General features: G+C 37.2%; 1 protein-coding gene and 1 pseudogene across 1 annotated transcript in view; both read left to right on the forward strand.

Moving 5' to 3' along the window:
- LOC139687065 (cytosolic carboxypeptidase 6) overlaps nucleotides 1-15,592 on the forward strand; it is a 1,035,710-nt gene that overhangs the window by 990,617 nt on the left and 29,501 nt on the right. The gene's annotated exons all lie outside the window — the stretch shown is intronic.
- On the forward strand, nucleotides 10,061-10,179 carry LOC139687076 (5S ribosomal RNA; annotated as a pseudogene).

Genomic DNA, 15,592 nt, shown 5'->3' on the forward strand with positions numbered 1-15,592 from the left:
CACGTTATGACAAATGCCTTAATTTGCTTGGAGATTATGTTGAGAAGTAGTTTAAAGTATCCTCTTTCAAATAAAATTTTTTATGTTTGTTAATATTTACTTTTGTGTCTTTATTTCACGAACGGGTACTACTTTCCGGATGACCCTCTTATATAAACACTGATGCAGATTTTTAGAATATAGAGATACAAAGAAAGGACACTCACAATATGTTATTTGACCGAGCTGTCGAAACGTCAAATAACATGTTGTGAGTGTCATTTCTTTGTCTCTATATTCTAAAAATCTACATCTTTGATTTTATAAGTTTGTGCGTCGCCGAAGAGCGTTCCATTTCGAAGATATTTATATGTATATATATATATATATATATATATATATATATATATATATATATATATATATATATATATATATATATATATATGTATGTATATATATATATATATATATATATATATATATATATATGTATGTATATATATATATATATATATATATATATATATATATATATATATATATATATATATATATATATATATATGTATATATATATATATATTTACACATATATATACATATATATATACATATTTATATATATATACATATATATACATATATATATATATATATATATACATATATATATATATCCCACCTCTATTGTATTCGTCTTTATGTGTGTTCCCATCCCTTTTCCTTATATCTGTTTCTATATAAATGAGTATTTATTCGCGGTTTGGCGGGATTTTGTGTTTGAATGTGTATATATGTATGTATATATATATATATATATATATATATATATATATATATATATATATATGTACATCAGAGAGTTAAATTGCAACTAACAATCTATGATATTATTGTATCTTTCGAAAGCTTTCTAGTTTTATGAAGTTTTCTCGGGTCTTTCACTGGGTCAGGGGTTCCATGGGTACAGCGGCAGTTCCAGGGGTTCCCCGGTGGAAGACCCGAGAAAACTTTATCAAGCAAATAAGCCGGGAAAGCACCAGATGTTACTTAAAGCTTTCTAATCTTTGCATTTTTGACTAAGTGTACAATAAAGTTACCTGCTTACTATTTCAATTGGAAACTGCTCCTACAAGAACAATAGAAATAATATTTGATAAATAATCATCCAACTATTCATACCATTACTTACGTTGGGTTGGCTGGATGAGTTTGCATTCATCATTTAATCAGAAAGTTATCGTGAATCCTACAAAGACGAAAGTAATTGTGACAATATGCCTTCGGGCAGAACGAGCGAGTCTACGTTGGCCAATCAGGAGTGGGATGCTCGTGCGCGCTCGAGCACGACGTACAAGACGCTTTGGCGCGGAGAGACTACGCAGTCGCCCACTAATGGCTCGGCCCGCGCCCATGGTCCGTTGAGCCGCACGCCGCTTCACTCTCAGAAAACTTTGACGCACGACCTCTATATGTGCGATTTTTCACGTTCTGGATACGAATTCAAGAGAAAAATAACGCTGTAAATGAAAAATCCCAAAATGAATTAATAAATATGATGGACCATTTTTCTCAATGAAGTAGTGTTTGTTTCAATGTTTTATGCTCAAAAGTTAGGTTTTGAAGAATGTTTGCGAAGAGGCCGCTCCCGGTCGTCTTAGAAAATTACTTCTTTAAAAAACAAATGGCAGTATTTTTGCTGATAGCTACTGCCAGATATGTCAGGAGATTGAAAATACGGCATTCCCTTGGCATGCCCAAAACGTGTACCGAATAAAATAAAGAGGTATTGTAGAATAAATGTTTTGACTAACCTTTCAGAAACTTGAAAAACTGGACAGATTTTTGTATTTGGGAGGCATAAGCGCCAACTACAGAAAACGCCAGTGATCGACAAAAGAATACAGAAAAGGGACTAACAGGAAAACTGTCCGAAATATTGAAAATCAACTCACGTCAATCAATACCCGAAACTAGATAGCCTTTCATCAAGGCACACACATTTTACTTATGGATACGGGAAAAAATTTGCGGTAATAGTAGCTTTAAAAATATTGGAAAATATTATGACATTTTATGACACATGATTCCTTATTTTTTGACACATGATTCTACAGGGGAATGATTAGAAAAAAGGGAGTATTGAATGACTTTCAAAGAGAACAGAAATGTGAACCGTGAAAAAGACATTAAAATAAAAATATTAACTAACCAGTTCATGTGGGTCCAACGCCTGAGGAACTCCAAGGATGCGATAGATGACTGAGGTATTAGAAAAGCTGACGATGATAAATTATGGATGAAGAAGTAAACAACTGTTAGGAGAAAGAAAGCGTATTAAAATACATGGACGAAAGCAACACAATCATTAATGGACTGTTGATAATGGTGATAGAGACAACATCAACTTTTTCAGAGACGTATTTAATATTTATACATGTATCGGTTGGATAGATGAGGGTTGTGCTCCCATAGTAATAAGCGCAACGATTAGTGACATCAAACCTACCACACCATAGTAGGGGCCGGTCCTCTTTCCCTGTACCCTATGGTTTCCCAAGGAGCTCTGGTTAGTAGCCCAGTGCTCATTGTGTGTGTTATATATATATATATATATATATATATATATATATATATATATATATATATATATATATATATATATATATACATAAAAACACGAAGAAAGGACACTCACATGCGTACTTCTGATGACGACAGTCGTGCCGTCGAAACGTAAAAACTACATATTTGAGTGTCCTTTCTTTGTGTTTCTTTATTTTAAAAATCTAAATCAGTGTTTTTATATATTTGTGCGTTACCAAAGAGCGTTCCATTTCGAAGATATTTTTATGTATTCGAGATCTGTTCAAAATGTTTGCGACTTTTGTGTTTTTTTAATTATTTATTTATTCATGGATATCTATTTTGTCCCCTTCAAAGTAATCCCCATTATATATTATACATTTGTGCCAACGTTTCTTTCATTCCTCGAAGCACGTCGAACAACCAATTTTTGTGAGCTTGACAGCACCTCCTTAGATGCAGTCTTTATTTCGTCAATCGTAGAGTGGCGTCTTCCTTTCGGGGGCCTCTTCAGTTTCGGGAACAAGAAAGAGTGACTGGGGGCCAGGTCTGGGGAATACGGTGGCTGCGGCATCATTAGTGTTTTATGTTTGGCCATAAATTCGCGCACAAGTGACGATGTGTTAGCAGGGGCGTTGCCATGGTGCCAAAGCCAATAATTGTTCTTCCACAAACTCGAGTGTTTGTTGTGGATTGCTTCGCGCAAATTGCGCATAACTTGCAGGTAATATTCCTTATTTACCTTTCTACCCTGTGACAAGAACTCATGATGCACCGCGGCTCTGCAATCGAAGAAAACTGTTAGCAAAACTTTCACACTCTACCGAACTTGGTGCGCTTGTTTCGGTCTTGGCTCGTGCTGCAGCTTCCATTGGGATGATTGAGCTTTGGTTTCCACGTCATAACCATAAACACATGATTCGTCATCAGTTATTACCCTCTGGAGCAAATTTGGGCCGTCGCGGACAGTCAACACCTCATTAGCAATGTTTTCATAACGTTGGCGTTGGTCGACATTGAGCAATTCAAGTGGTTAGAGCATCCGCCCGTCGAGGTCCGGTGTTGAAGTCCCGGTCAAGGAAATAGTTTTTATTGTGATCTGTTCTTCCTTCCCCACCTCTCCTGTCTTCGTCCTTTGTGTGTTCCTACACTTTTTCTTATATCTACTCCAATATGAATAAATATTTGTTCGCCATATAGCGGGATTTCGTGTTTGAATGTGTAATTGGCCATGTGGCTCCTCTCTTTTTTTTGGCCATGCGTGCCATGAAATGTACTGTTCCTATCCTTTATGATATTGTATGATTGCTTACCCACTGTCCTTTTCTTCTTGAGTGTTGTCTATCTCTCCTTTGGTTGACGAAACAGTCCCCTGACGCCATCTCTTGGCCAAAGAATCGGGGCACTTGGTGACATATAATAGCCACAGATTTCGTTGTAAATTACGTTTCCTCGATAGCTCAAATGTCTAGCGCGTCCGCCCGGCAAGAGGAAAGATCAGGTGTCAACTCATGGTCAAGGAAATACTGTTTCTATTGTGATCTGTTCGATTCCGCCTTCCCCACCCCTCCTGTATTCGTCTTTCATTTGTGTCCCTATCCTTTTTCCTTATATCTGTTTCCATATATATGTGCACATACGCACACGCGCACGCACACACACATAGTCTAAAATAAGAGGTTCCTTTTACGTGTTATCTATTTTATTTTTGGGTTCCTTTTCCATTCAAATATTATAGTGCTCCCGTGAGTGCTTCTACATCACCTATTATCTATTTCTTTAAAAGATCAACGGCAATTTTTTACAAATTAGCTGGAGTTGACATAGCAGTCTTTGATACGGTAAAATACCTACGGTTACATTCACAAAAGACTTAACTTGTGGGACTCGCATACGTAAAGTGTGCGGTCAAGCATATCAAAAATTGGGATTCATTGGACGCATTGTCGGCAAAAGTGACTCGAAGGTCAAGGAACGTTATTACCAAGCTCTTGTAAGGCCTCATTTAGAATACGCATGTAGCGTGTGGGATCCGAGTGAAAAAGGCCTCCTTCGGTAAATTGAGAAGGTTCAACGCCGGGAAGCCCGTTTTGTAAAAAATTCTTACGATAAAACGCAAAGCGTCACCAAAATGCTCATGGATTTGGGGTGGGAATCATTGGCTGAGAGACGATTCAATGCAAGATTGAAATTATTAAATAAATTCAGATCCGCATGTTTCAGCACCAATGTATCGCAAATTATTCGTACTCCTACATACATTGGTCGCTTGGATCATGCATATAAAATTTGGGAAATAGATGCCAGAACTAGCCGCCTCAAGGACTCCTTCTTCCCACGGACAATACGGGATAGCAACTGCAGGGTTACAGATAGACAAATTCCACTTGCCACCCTCAGCGTCTAAAAAATAATTAGTTCTATTTAAATGCATGATCTTCCACTAACCTTGTGTGTTTTGTTATGATAACCCATTCTTTCGGAATTACCTCATTCGTGCTCTGTTCATCTGTTTTTAAGTTTCCCTTTCAATCCCTCATTCCTCTCCGCGGGGGGAATTTCCTGCTACCTGCAACGTTGGGTAGCATTCCCTGCCTTTTACAGTCTCCTCGGGGGGTAGAATGTTTTGTGGTGCATGTTCTTGTGGTAGTGGTGTTTCACACTCATGCTTGTTGTGTCCTGGCTTGCGTGTTGTAGGATGTCTATCGTGCTGCATCCTGCGGTGCAGTTTTTTGTTGTTTTACGGTATATGTGTTTGCATGAAAGGATTTTTGCATGAGTGTGTGCGCTGCTGTGGGTGTAATTTTCCACGTTGCTGTTTTGCATGTGGTATTGTTCCTTTTTACGGTTGGTGACCTAACACTCCCCGCCACACGCCCTTGCGGCGGCTTGCGGGGTATTACTTAGATGTAGATATATGAGAATATAATTCACCAAAATATTTCCCCAAATTCTTCAAGTGGTTTTTATATTTGATGATTTCAAAAATTACTTGGAAGAAAATCATTTGATTATTTGACTGAAAGGCTTCAAAATTGCTCAGGTAATTTTTGTGCCGGGCTCAGTTATTAATACCGTTCACTTTGTCGTCCTTCATTTGATCAATGCGTATTTGGTGTTGGATATGAGTATTTAGTTGGTGCAATAACAGTGTGGGGAGTCATTGGTTCAACAAATATTAATAAATTAAAGAATAAAGAGATTCACTTTAGACAATATCATAGGGCAAATCAAGAATACAATTATGACATATGGAAGCTGGATATAGAAATACATATATATATATATATATATATATATATATATATATATATATATATATATATATATATATATATACATATATATGTGTATATATATATATATATATATATTTATATTTATATTTATATTTATATTTATATTTATATTTATATTTATATTTATACATATACATATATATATACCACGATTGTACGGAAAAACTCACACGAGTGGCACAATAATGGGCTGACACAATATAACACAAATGGAATAGAAATATTCAGCATTCACTCCACACCTCCCCTCCCCGCCCATACCTCTTTCTCCGCAGCAACAGCATATTTTCAGTCTCTCTTGAAGAAGGCCTCTGAGAGGGCCGAAAGCTCGAACAATTTACTGAGTGAGTGTCCTTTTAAATATTGCTATTCTATTCCATTTGTGTTATATTGTGTCAGCCCATTATATATATATATATATATATATATATATATATAATTAGGTATTTCCCCTGTTCATAGACTTTGTATATTGATATAATTGAGCTATTACGGCTAATAGCATGTAGTAGCTAGTAGCAAAGTCCATAAGACAAACTGCCCCAAGAGACCTATTGTTTCTAGTATTGATTCACCCACCTACCTTTATCTAAATGGTTGGTTTCCCAATTCTCAAATCTTAACTTTGTTTGCCCTCACTCAGTTAAGAATAACGTAGATTTTGCTAATAAAATTAAAAATTATAATTTCTCAGACGGTGAAATCATGGTCTCATTTGACGTCGCTAACCTTTCCCCTAGCGTAAGTTCCTAGTGTAATTCCTAAGTATAAAAATAAGCGCATTTTAAACGGGAATAACCATAATGATTTAATAAAAAATGGAAATTAACAAACATTAAACAAATTAAGTTAAAAGAAACCCTGATACACCTTATATCTTTATTAATGCCTAAAATATATTAAATAAGGAATGCTCTGCAATTATATTATTTATTTATTTTCTTTTTTCGTTGCAATTAGGCGACTTTCCTGGTGGCAACGGTCAAGTTTGATCAAAGATAACTCTTACAACGAAAATTACACACGCATTAGAAAAAGAGATAAAGGACAAAATATTCTTACATACAATGACACTTCCACATCACATACAAGCAAACTTCCACATCACATACAATATGCCGTCCACATCACATACAAATAATATTTTAATAACTACAGTGAAGTTAATTACCCAGCGGCTGCTTTAATTTTATGCTTAAAACTTCTGAAGTTGGATGGAAAGGGCTCAAACAAACCTCCAGGCAGCTGGTTCCATTCAATAATAGTCCTTTTTTAAAAAAGAGTATTTTTTCTTATTTGTTTTTGCGTCCTTATTTTTATTTTGGCACTATGGTCGTTTCTTCCCTTAAAGTTAGGCTTTTCTATCCCTTGCCATAAATTTTCCCACGCTTCTCCTTTTTTAAATTCTATACATCGCGCCTAACCTACTCCATTTCCTTCTATTTTTCAAACTCTCCCATTTCAGTACATCTAATATTTTTGTGACACTATCTGTTGCTTTTTACCTTCCGAGTACGTTTCTTGCTGCCTTTCTTTTTACTTTTTCTATCTTTTTAATATGTCCCATCTCATATGGATCCCATACTATGGAGGAGTATTCTTGGGCAGGGATAACCAGTACCTTATATGCTTTTTCTTTTGTGGCTACGCTACTTCCTTTTAAATTTCTCATTACCTAATGCAATACTTTAAATGCCTTCCGTGTCAAATTATCTTCTCGGACCCCCCCCCCCCAAGATCCCTTGTTAAGTAAATGCCTAAATCTTTGCATTGTCTGGTACATGGGATTCTTTCTCCAAAGAGGGTGTACATTTCCTTTTCTGCATTCTTTTTATTTGAGAAATGTATATGCTTACTCTTACTCATAATAATGCTTATATTATTTTTTGTAACCCAGTCACCAAGAGATCGATGACATTTTGTAGTATTACGCGGTAATTTACATGCTCTATCCGTCTTTATATAATGCAGTAATCAGCAAAGAGTCTTATTTGGGAATTTAAATTGTTTGGTAGATCGTTTACGTAAATTAGGAAGAGTAATGGCCCTAGAACACTGCTTTGTGGAACTCCTGCTAAAACGCTCGCCTCATTTGAAAATGTATCCCCTAATTTTACTTTTTGAGTTCTGTCTCTTAGAAAACATTTCATCCATTGTTTTACCCTCAAGTCCAATGGTTCCAAATCCAACAATAATTTATCGTGAGGCACTCGGTCAAAAGCTGCCGAAAAATCAACACGACAATATGCGACACGAAATTGTTCATAGCACTTATCCATTCACACACAGTACATCCTGCACATCCTTGTATACATAATGTTAATACTATATCATCGGGATAATTTATATTAGATATTTTGCTAGATTACTTTGATTGAATATATAAAATTGACAAAAACATCGTGATTTCGGACGGAAATATTCAGTGTTCTGTACAAATATGCGTCTTGTTAGCTAGCTAGCTACTCGCAAATGCTATAATAATATGACTTTTCGCCTGTACATCTTACAAAAAAACAAGGAATATTGATATTTATCTGAAAATTCTATCATCTAATTTATTAATGTTTTTCCTTCGCCTTGTTCGGAAAAAGTTAATAAGCCTTTAAAATTATTTGTTTGTGAACAAATTAAAATAGACGAAATCCTCCGTTCTGTGAATAATCAGCACTGTAATGGTAACTGCAAAGCCTAAATTCGCATTTTTCTGTTTGGAACAACAAGTTTTCATTATAAATATCAATAGCGTCCATTCTATATCAGTTTCCTAGTTAATCCAATCATATTCAGGTTTTTCATTGCCAAAAGGTGACATTTGCATTTAGAATGCATTGCGCTCTAGGCCAAAGTGACACTGATAAAACTAGGGAATGCTTTTCATATGCTTGTGGAACCGAATGCCAGGGACACCCATCGTTTTCAATACACGTAGTTCTGCAAAGAGCATATGCCAGAAGGAACGGCGAGGGATTTGGAAGTTAAGAAGAAAAGGAAAGTTACACCGAAAGAAGACGGGAATAGCAGCAAAGATTGGCTCAATTTAACTTGCCTTTTGACATCCGTGAATTTTGGTGAACTTTTGGAGACTATCGGAAGAGAAAATGGATGAATGATGGATTGGAAGAGAGAATGGGAAACGCATCGTATGGAATGAGATGGGAAGCGCTTTGTTTGGCATAAGTGACGTGAGAATGTGACAGCTTTTATGGAAGTGGTAAGCCTGTAAATAGGCACATTGTATTTGAAGTGGCTTGAGAAGAGTTACCAGAGCACATTTTTAGAGTGCCATTCAAACAACTAATAAGAATACGACTGGTTATTCACAAGCATGGGGAGGGATTAAATATAAAATAATTCTAAAGATGCAAATTTAAGATAAAAATTTGTTTTGATCATTGATATAAGTTCTAATTCAATTTGTATGCTCGATATTGAAAACATTTTCCACATAAATGTAATTAGTTTTAGTACGATGAACTTATTTTTCAGCTAAACGTAATTTGAATCAAATCAAAGTTAAATGAAGTCATACCTTTTTGGGTTCCTTGAAGTTTTTTAAGATATTTATAAGTATTTTTAACTTCAAGATTTGCGTTGATTCCTGCTGTGATGTCATTACAAACCGACCAATATTATAGTATTACCCATACCCATTACTCTAAACCAGATGGTATCTCGTTTCCAGATGGTATCTCGTTTCCAGCTCGTATCTCGTTTCCAGATGGTATCTAGTTTCCAGATGGTATCTCGTTGCCAGATGGTTTCTACTCCCTTCAATGCCACATTCCGGCATTTTAAATTTACCGCCACAACAATAATGATGTCATGTTAATGTGATCAATCCACTCTTCCTAATATTTGTGCTATATACACAATTTAGGGTTGTTTTTTACCTTGAGGGTGCCTTGCAAATGTGGGCACTTCGGCCACTAGGAAAGGTTTGACTGAATATCAACAGAGAGTAAATTAAGCGTAAAATAATATTTAAAGAACAAAATTAACGGCGCAGGATCGGGAGTAAATCATTGTCACCCATGCCCACGATACCAAATTGATTGTTTTATCTAAGAAAAAGAAGAGTTTCGAATTTCTGAACCGAACTATTGAACTACTGAGAACTGGTCATTTGTTTTTTTTCTCTTACATGCTATCATATAGCGTATACGCTATTTGATAGGACGCAGCGTGGTATAGCCAACGGCCACACCACGCTGAATACACCGGTTCTCGTCCGATCACCGAAGTTAAGTAGCATCGGGTGCGGATGGTACTTGGATGGGTGACCACCTGGGAAAACCGGGTGCCGTTTGCTTACAATTTTGCGACAGTAAGGAACCTAGATGGAACAACGGGGAAGTCAGATCGGCATTAATAAGGCAAAGAAAGCTACAGTCAAATTTCAAAAAGAGTTTAAAAAGTGACGATATAGTTTATATGAATACATCCAAACAGCAACTAAAAGAATGTCGTAGTAAGACGAAAAGTATTATGCTCACAGCACTACACTCTTTTAAATCTAAAATGCTAAGCGAATATCTTGAGGAAAATCCAAAGTCATTCTGGTCCTACGTTAGGGAAATACAGGGTAAACGTCCAACTGTTCATTCTTTGAAGTCGGAAAATGGAGAAATCATTACAGATAGCGTGAAAAAGGCAAATATTTTAAACCATTTTTTCCAGAGTGTCTACAATAAAAACACAATCGCACCAAACGATCCTCCACACCCACCCCGGGAACACATGAGCGATCTTACACTGACCAAGCAGGGAATAGTACATCTGCTCCGTAGTATCAAAACACACAAGGCACCTGGTCCGGAGGAAATACCTGCTAGAATATTAAACACATTATTAACACTAACATTATGAGATTTCTTGATGGGAGGAAAATACTAATCCGCAACCAGCGCGGATTTAGGAAAAGCAGATCTTGCGAAACAGAACTTGGTCTCTTCATTCACGATATACTTAGATCGGGAGAAAACAACACACAAGTCGACGCAGTATTCCTGGATTTCAAAAAAGCCTTCGAAAACGTCCCACACAATAAACTGTTACATAAACTTAAATGCTATGGAATCAATTAGAAAATTATTAATTGGATTAGAGACTTCTTGTCAAATCGCAAACAAATAGTAGTCATTGATGGGTTATGCTCAACGCATAGATATGTAACTTCGGGCGTCCCCCAGGGAAGTGTAATGGGGCCTCTTCTGTTCTTAATATACATTAATGATTTAAGCACACACGTTGGTAGCAACCTTAGGTTATTTGCAGACGACACGGTGGTATACAGGGAAATAAGGAGCCAACTAGATCGCGAGCTACTCTCTAGAGGCTTAGACAATATCTCAGAATGGTGCAATAAATGGGGATTAACACTTAATATAGATAAATGCGTAGTTTTGAAATTTTGGAACAAGGGAAGCGAGGAACAGGATATTAACTACGAAATAGAGGATTCAGTAATGACTACGGCCGATCAAGTTAAATATTTGGGGGTTGTTCTAACACCACGCCTTTCATGGGGAGCACATATCACGACAATATGCGGATCAGCTTTAAAGAAACTTGGCTTAATAAAACGGATGGTGGGGAAATGTAATGAGAAAATTAAAGAGAGGTGTCATTTTGCTCTAGTTAGACCTCATTTGGAATATGCCGCAAGTATTTGGGATCCTTGGTAAAAATTTGGAAAAAAGAATTAGATAAAGTCCAGAGAAAATCCGCTAGATTCGTTAAAAATTGTTATGATAAGAACACAAGTGTGACAGGTCTCTTAGGGGAATTATGCTGAGAACCACTTGAAGTGCGGAGAGAACAAGCGAGGCTTAGACTTTTGGAAAGGTTCAGAACAAACGAGTTTAACTATGACACTGAAGGAATTATAATGGCCCCACACTACTTAGGTAGATCAGACCACAAAGAAACCGAAGTCACTTTAGAAATATTAAAAACATTGAATTTACAAGTCGGAGCAAAGTGAAACACTGCAAAGCTGTTAGGTATACTTTCAGGTGCATGTGTATGTTAGTTGGTAGTTTGAATGTTTGCATGTGTGTGGGGTGTAAGTGTTCTTGCATGAATGTATGCCATGTTTTTTTTGTGGATGTATGAATTTGTGGTTCTTGCATGCGGTTTTTTTTCTTTTCTAAATCACGGGTGGTGTCCTAATACCCCCCGCCACAGGCCCTTGCGGCGGCTTGCGGGGTATTAAGTAGATGAAGATGTATAGGGAAAATATTCCTCTCTAAACGTTTTCAAATGGTTTTCTCTTGAGAGGCTAAAAGGAGAGCAATTCTTAAGTCACAATTTCAAGTGTGCCATTCAATACTCGCATGCTTTAACACCCTGAGCTAGATTTGCAGCCCATTCAAATTTTCGGTCTCATTAAATTAACGGGGATACAGAATTTCATTTGATAAAAAATGCAGGATAGACTTTTATCACTAACAAAGAAATATATTCAGCAGTTCGGATAACACATATTCGTAACCTTAATAATCTCTAAAGTAAAATTCCTCCAGCAGCCTTGTGATCTAATAAATATGTACAGAGAGATTAAAATATTGGGAAAAATTAAAATGATGCAGCCAAAAAATTAATACTAATTTTATCATACCTTTCTTTATCTCCTGATTATTGCCTATTCCCACTTTCACTCGTTTCTTGCCTCGATTATTATGATATTTATCATATCATTCATAACTGATTTCAGAATTGTTTTAATATTGAGACACACGAATCCAATGAATGAAACACTAGGGAAAAGCATTTTTAGCCGCAACAGTGAAAAACGGAGCGATATAAACCCAAAAATAAGTTTTTCAGGAAAGAATATACCACGGAAGGACTCGGCAGGTGTGCGAAATAAAAGCATATTTTTTCTGATTCCATCTTGGGAGAGGAAATGGGACTCCAACTGGTAATGGACTACGACGATCAGAATTACCTGGAACTCAATTTCACTTCGTCAGACATCTGGCGGCATATGGAAGAACTGCTGGCAGCGTGGCTCCCGTCTTTTGAATCCGAAGGCCGCCAAAACAGAGGACACCTAGTTCCCTCTCGTCACTAACGAGGAACCGTTTGAAGCAGTTCTTAAGCTGCTTCATTCTAGTAATAGAATTTGGGGTTATTAGGGTGCATCTACAGCTGAGGTCATTTTGCACCAGTGAAAAAACGTTTAAAAACTCAATCCAAGGTTAATAAATATAAAAATATAAGAATACAAAAATATTTAAAAACAAAAGCATTACAAAATATGGAAACAAAATCTTTTAAAAATACGGAATATTGCATCGCATAAGGGTATGTTTCATCGTCAGGGGCAATTTACAAATATTACAGTAAGGTAATGTAATAGACAATTATGGGACAAATATAGATCCTCTTAATAAGAAACCAAAATACAATTACTTAGCGCCTTACTGGAATTTAAACGCAAAGTACTTTGCGCGTACTTGGACACTGACCCTAAAACTTTCTGGTCATAAATTAGGGAAGTAAATGGGAGTAAACAAACCGTGGCTTGCTTAAGGGATTGTAGCAATGTAATTCATACAGACAGTGAGGGTAAAGCTAATATCCTAAATTCATTCTTCCATAGCATTTTCACGAACGATGTTGGCACCGCATATCTGCGAGAAACAATACATACTCAACCCATGGAAAAAATAACAGTGGACCAACAAGGAATTCTTAAATTTCTTAATGAGATTAAACCCAACAAATCCCCGGGCCCCGAAAATATACCAGCTAGGGTGATGAAACATTTAGCTCCAAACATTGCCCCGTACCTTGATTTTATATTTAACAAATCCCTCACAGAGTGCAAAGTACCTAAGATTTGGAAAACCGCGCAAAATACGCCTTTTTTTTTAAAGTGGCGACAGGGAGGACCCCAGTAATTACAGACATTTATCTCTCACTTCTAACTGTTGCAAATTCTTAGAGCACATAATTGCCAGTTGAATAATGAGACACCTTGATAGCATTAACCTTTTAAGTGACAATCAACACGGATACAGGAAAACTCGCTCCTGCACAAACCCAATTAGGATTATTTACTCATGACTTACTTTTATCGGGTGAGAGAGGTAGGCAAGTGGATGCGATCTTCTTAGATTTTCAAAAGGCATTTGATAAGGTTCCACATGGTAAACTCATTCATAAATTAAAGGTCGCGGGTATAAACAAGGGCGCCATAAGTTGGGTTAAAGATTTTCTTTCAGAGAGGGAACAGAGGGTAGTCCTTGATGGCGCTAGTTCCGACAGCGTTCGAGTCACGTCGGGTGTACCTCAGGGATGTGTAATCGGGCCGTGCTTTTCTTGATTTTTGTTAACGAATTGAACCGCGAAGTGAAAAGTAAAATTAGGATGTTCACGGATGACACGGTGATCTATTGGGAGATATCTGGGGATGAGGATTGTTTTACTCTAGCACAGTATTTAGATTGCATTACTAAATGGTGTTCTAACTGGGGATTGACTCTAAATTATAATAAATGTTCGGTGGTAAATTTCTTTAAAAGATCGACGGGATTTGCTTACAAATTAGCTGGAGTTGACCTAGCAGTAGTTGATACGGTAAAATACCTAGGTGTTACATTCACAAAAGACTTAACTTAGGGGACTCACATACGTAAAGCCTATTCAAGCATATAAAAAATTGGGATTCATGAGACGCATTGTCGGCAAAAGTGACTCGAACGTCAAGGAACGTTGTTACCACGCTCTTTTAAGGCCTCATTTAGAATACGCATGCGGCGGGTGGGATCCGAGTGAAAAAGGCCTCCTCCGGTAAATTGAGAAGGTTCAACGCCGGGCAACCCGTTTTGTAAAAAATTCTTACGATAAAACGCAAAGCGTCACCGAAATTATCATGGAGTTGGGCTGGGAATCTTTGGAAGAGAGACGATTCAATGCAAGATTGAAATTATTAACTAAATTCAGATCCGAATGTTTCAACACCGAGGTCTCGCAAATTATTCGTACTCCTACACACATTGGTACAATTGGTACTTCCACTAACCTTATGTGTTTTGTTTTAATTACCCATTCTTTCCGAATGACCTCATTCGTGTTCTGTTCATTTGTTTTTAAGTTTCCCTTTCAGTCCCTCGTCCCTCTCCGCGGGGTGAAATTCCTGCTACCTGCAACGTTGGGTCGCATTCCCTGCCTTTAACAGACTCTTTTGGGGGTAGACTGTTTTGTGGTCCATTTTCATGTGGTAGTGATGTTTCACATTCTTGCTCGTTGTGTCCTGGCTTGCGTGTTGTAGGATGGTTTTCGTGCCATATCCTGGGGTGCAGTTTTTAGTTGTTTTGCGGTATATGTGTTTGCATGAGTGTTGGATGAAGGATTTTTGCATGAGTGTGTGCGCTGCTGTGGGTGTAATTTTCCACGTTGTTCTTTTGCATGTGGTATTTTTCCTTTTTACGGTTGGTGACCTAACACCCCCCGCCACACGCCCTTGCGGCGGCTGGCGGGGTATTATGTAGGCGTAGATGTAGATTGGTCTCTTGGATCATGCATATAAAATTCGGGAAATAGATCAAGGACTCCTTCCCACGGACAATGCGGGATAGCAACTGCAGGGTTATAGATAGCAAAAATTCCACTTGCCACCCTCAGCGTCTAGGGAATAATAAGTTCTACTTATATGCATGGTCTTCCACTAACCTTGTGTGTTTAGTTATAATAACACATTCTTTCCGAATGCC

The sequence above is a fragment of the Hetaerina americana genome, unplaced genomic scaffold (assembly GCF_022747635.1).
Source record: "Hetaerina americana unplaced genomic scaffold, ioHetAmer1.1.p SCAF_16, whole genome shotgun sequence".
NCBI lineage: Eukaryota > Metazoa > Arthropoda > Insecta > Odonata > Calopterygidae > Hetaerina > Hetaerina americana.